Consider the following 5861-nt stretch of genomic DNA (forward strand, 5'->3'; position numbering starts at 1 on the left):
CCTATCATAGACAATAATAATAATAATAGACAATAATAATATCATAGACAATAATAATATCATAGACAATAATAATAATAATATTAAATGTGTCAACGATATTATTTATTTCACGAAGGCGGCGAGCCAGCAGATTCGTTTGCGCTCTGGGTGAAATGTTTAGCAGTATTTCGTCTGCTGCTAACTTCCAATTCCGCCGAGATCGACTTTGCCTTTCATCCTTTCATGTCGATAAAATAAGTACCATTTGAGCACTGAGGTCGATGAAATCGACTTAGCTCCTCCCCACAAAAAAACTCTTGGCCTTGTGCCAAAATTTGAAACCAATATTTTAATTATTGTTTGGGTGGCAAGCTGGCAGAATAGTTAACGCGTGGTCGAAATGCTTAGAGGCATTTCTTCTTGCTTTACGTTTTGAGTTGAAACTCTACCGAGGTCGATTTTGCTTTTTACCACTTCGGGGTCGATAAAACAAGTACCATTTGAGCACTGAACTGGATATAAACTACTAATTCTCTACTCCCTTCTTATATTTCAGGCCTTGTGCTCAAATTAGAAACCATTATTGATATTGTGGTTTTTGTTGGTGGTGGTGGTATTGGTGTTGGTGTGTTCGCAAGTGAAATATGTTTTGAAGCTTGTAGGTCGTTATTGGATTTTGCTGTTAAGAAGAACGTTACTTTGGTATCTGTTGTACCATTTTCTTACAAAGCAAACTAGCATCCTCTGTGGCTAGCTTACTTTGTAATAAACGTTTTGTTATTCGACCCCAAGTAGATGTGTACGACTTTCCAGCAGCTCTTGGCTCGACTACTCGAGACGAATGGCTGGCCGGAACGCATCGTGGATTTCAGTGCCTCCCTCAACGAATGATTCTCGTCCAAACTTTTCTTTTTTATGTAAGAATTGTCTGATGACCTCGTGACAGATATCTACTGCAACTGGTAGAAGAACGGGAGTATACCAACTACTCTAAGTCGAGGAGCAGAGAAAGGGTCCAAAAAACGAGACGAAACTGTTCCGCATGCATTCGCGCAATACCCGACCCGTGCTGACTTGTGTATGGTGTAGGACACGTGTAGGACGGGTCTGGATATCAGCTGAGTCCCCGAAAAATTTGTAGAAAGATGGATGTGAGTGACAAAATTGATCTGAGTGAACGGGACTGACAGAGCAGGCTCCTGTAGGTTGAGGTTAATTGGGATAGGGAGGGGACACTTGTCCTACTGAACAGGGTTCGAATATGCAGAATAGGGATATTGCTGATTGAAATAATACTGGCATATATGCCCAGTAATTTTTGAATCGACCACAGTGACATTTAAAACAGTATGTTCGTCGTGAGGTTTACATTCCGAGTGGATTGCAAATTGTCCTTCCAAATTTGCGTGAAGTACAATTTCTCATGGGCAAGCTCTTACCAGACGTTTCAGATTCCAAATCAATCGCAGCTGAAGTTATTCTACGACTTTAGTTCGATCTGTAATGTTGGAACGACCAAAACAATAACAACAGAAGTTTGGGAGGCGAATTAAGTTGTTGTTGTTGTTGTTAAATATTAGATCATAGAAATAAGAAGACTTATGATCAAAGGCAGTCCTGTCCTGATCATTATGACATTTTGCGTTAGCACAAGAAAGGAATAAGTTTTATTTGTATATACGGATCTGCGAAAAACAAATTAGCTTTATTTGATTTTTGCTAAAGCCCTAAATCGAACAACTCCAGCTATTAATAACCCATCTTTATTTCAACACAATGTCTGTGAGACAACATTAAAGTAATGTGACCTTCTTCTTTTAAGACAATAGGGAGTAATTTCAGGCAGTGTTTGGTTCCTATTTCAAGCGTATCAAGCAACCACGTAATAGTTCGCTTGTTCACTCGGTTCATATGATCTCTCTTGTTTGGCGCAAAGTTAAAAATTTGTGGCTTTCGAGTTCACCAAGGACTGAAACTATATCACATGTTTACAAGACAGCTTCTATGTGATAACTCGATCTGGTAGAAATAGCAGCCAAACTGCCTTCAAATTAGTTTGTATATTTAGAACTACACAGGTCAAGGTGGTTAAATGGTATTAGAGAGACAATGACACTGCTTCTGCCAAATTGCGAGACCAAGATAGTTGGAAAGACGAAATAAAGTACGATAAGGCAATCTCGGTGTACTCTATATATTTCTACTCCTTCACCAATATTTATTACGATACTAGTTAAGAGTTTTATAGCCGCGATCACACCGTTTTTTTTTAGGGTCAGTAATACAATATTGTCACATTACTAACACATATTAATATTACATCATAATATTGCATTACAAACACTCGGTTTGAAGATTGCATTAAATTAACAAGAAAAAGAATTCAAATGTCTTTAATTTATTGGGAAGGGTACATACGCTGAAGGTAGATATCTAACTCCTTAAATGATTTTGTGTCTTCAAGAATACAACGAGCATTCATGTTTAAGCTTCAACTAAGCAGAGCATTCATAAACAAATATGTGCCAAGAACAAAGATATAAACGGCGGCGGCGGCGGTGGTGGTGGTAGCTTGGAGGCGGTTAAATGATGAAAAGTGAAATATAATTAATACTAAAGAAAAAAAAGAAACAGTCTTAATTACTTCCTCTACCTTACTTGGGGGCACCACAAAAGTCATTATAAGTCATTATTATATACCCATCGTTTGAAAGATGTGGACTTAACGCCAGGAGGCTATAAACATAACGAGACAAACATACTGTTTTAATTGATGGAAGGATAATTGATCTCATCTATTGCTCCTGTTTATGTATGTATGTATGTATGTATGTATGTATGTATGTATGTATGTATGTGTGTATGTATGTATGTATCTACCTGTTTATATATATATATATATATATATATATATATATACAGAGAGAGAGGGGGAGAGAGAGAAAGAAAGAAGAAAGAAAGAAAAAGAGATAGATAGAGATGGATAGATAGATAGATAGATAGGTGGATATAAATAGAGATATAGATTTAGAACACGCTTTGTATACGTGTGTGTGTGCGTGTGTAAGTGTGTGTGTGTGTGTAAGTGTGTGCGTGCATGTGTAAGTGTAAGTGTATGTATGTGTGTGCATGCGTGTGTATAGCCACATAAACAACATGTGTATGCATGTGTTCGAAAGTATATGTCTTTAAAAGTGATTACTTATATGTGTGTGTGTGTGTATGTATGTGTGTGTTTATGTGTATATGTGTGCGTATATATATGCGCGTGTGTGTGTGTGTGTATGTGTGTGTGTACGTATGAGTGCGTGTGCTGTGTATGTATTTGTCCGGAAGAAAAAAATAAGAGAGGAAAAGACAGCGGCTATGTAAATGTGCATATATATATTCGTAGTTGGGCACGTATATGTGTGTGTGCTGCGACTGTGTGTGCTAAATATTTCATGCGTGTGCATGCAATTATTTGTTTTAATTACGATCATTTCGGCGCTGGTTAAAAAACAGTTCATATCTTTAGAGGTAAATATTATTTTGCTATTCCACCATACCTTCTGTATTCAATATTATTTTCGTTAAATATTTAAAATGTATTCTCTTGATCTCTATAACAAATACATATTCTTTAGAAAACTGTAAATCACGCTAGCTTTAAACTTTTAGTATGAATGTATTAACGAAGGAACACTTATGGTCATGTTAAATTACTAATAATATCAATCAAACTCGCTCAAATCACACCCTACCGTCTTAAATAAAGACAGGTAATGTATTGTGTTACTAATCCTAAAAAAAACCGTGTGATCCCGGCGATAAAACTCTTAACTATAAACCAAATAATTCAGGATTGGCACGTTGGATGGTATAAAGAGAAATGAAGAGTAAACAACATGAACAGCTCCAGAAGGAATAAATGAAGCTGGATAACGAAAGTCCCTAGCTGAAGGACATCCGTCCATCTGCAGTACATGAGCTTCACTTTTGCCTGAGCAAGTCAAAAGGATCTGCTGGATCATCAGAACGATTTGAAGGAAGACAAGAGGGTTATTGGGAGACCGATAAGGAAATGAGTTCTGAGTACATCTAAACTCAAAATGGCAGAATGCTGGAGAGAAACATTCCAATTGTCTATCAGCAATTGAGACTGAACCACCCAAAGGTTTTGAGAGTTTTTGCGACTCGGCCAAAGCGTAGGTAATCGTAAACAAACTTTGGCGCTGAAGGTGATCGGAGTCATTGGATAACCTGATCCAACCTAAGTAGCGACTTTTAACCACCTTGTGAAACAATACCGTATGATTTGTGTACTAAGATTTTTTTTTAGCTTACATCAATACATTTAAAATAAATATTTGCGTTCTGAGGGTACTGCAGTAGTCTGACTCCTAATGCAGGAATTGGTATCTCATCAGGTGGTGAAACAACACTGTTTCACCTTTTCACCATCACACCAGAGCTGCCCAGGGAAACCCACCAATGTAGGCAAAAAAAGTCCCCAACTCCGGACCAGATGTTTCTGTCATCCTCAATGCTCCTTTTTGCTGCACCACTCGTTTTCTCTCCAGAGCCAGATGTAACGACTTGCTTCCTTAGCTGTCTCCGACAATATTCTGGTAACATCGTTTGTCTCCTTCGTAGCTACTCCAAAATTCCTGAGTATCGAGCGAACCCTGGTTCTGAAATGTTCTCTATCAGAAGGCATATTATCTCCCAGCCATTGTTTTCACAGAGTTGAACCAACTCTCTGTATTTTCCGTTATACATACATACATACATACATACATACATACATACATACATACATACATACATACATACACACACACACACACACACACACATATATATATATATATATATACACACACACATCATAAACACACACACTCACATATACATATGCAGTGCGTCTGTAAGTGATCTTTATAAATAAACCAAAATCAGAAAAACATGACAAATAAGGTTAACTCAGCAGAGAATATTGGATAACATCAGATCATTTTTACATGGACTCCATTAACTGGAAAGAAGTTGATTGATGGATCACAACTTTAATAAAAGCAATAAACTGTAAAGATAGTTTATGAACTCGCTATATATATAAATATATATATATATATATACCAGTGAAGGAACAAGCGATCTGTAAGTAGCACTCAACACGTATAGTTGGAATTGTATTTATTGAGTAACAGGTTGACTTAGCTCCTCATGTTACTTAAAAAACAGCACGACTAGCTCCTCGGACTTTTGTGTGTATATGTGTGTGTGTATATATATGTATGTGTGTGAGTGTGTGTATATATATGAATGTGTGTGAGTGTGTGTATGTATGTGTGCGTGCGTGCGTCTGTGTATAGCCACCTAAATACGAACTAGTGAATATTATGAATGACAGAGACAGATGAAAAGAACTAAATTTGATATTGTAGTCTTTATTTCGTGGCATTGCAGCATGAAGTTGTTGAGAGATGAGTGTGTGGGTTGTGTGTATGATGTGTGTGTGTATCCGTGTATGTGTGTGTGTGTGTGTGTGTGTGCACGTGCTTGCATACACACAAACCCACTCACATACAATATATAAACATACATATATATTATGTGTGTATGTTTGTGTACATAGATATTAACATGAGGCAGGGTGGGGGGGGGAGAAGAGGAGAAATAGGATTGGATGAGGTAGGGGATGAGTGAGTAAACGAAGAAATAAAGAAGATGAACAGGGGGGGAGGAAAGAAAGAGTAAGTGAAACGAAAAGAGAAACATTTGTTTTCAATTAACGGTCTGTATGACAGAATAATAAAACAATAGTGAGTCTGTTTCGATCACGAGTCGTGTATTGCTACTTTGTTTAATATCATTATGAATAGCAAACCGAAATA

The sequence above is a fragment of the Octopus bimaculoides genome, chromosome 2 (genome assembly GCF_001194135.2).
Source record: "Octopus bimaculoides isolate UCB-OBI-ISO-001 chromosome 2, ASM119413v2, whole genome shotgun sequence".
Taxonomy (NCBI): Eukaryota; Metazoa; Mollusca; class Cephalopoda; order Octopoda; family Octopodidae; genus Octopus; species Octopus bimaculoides.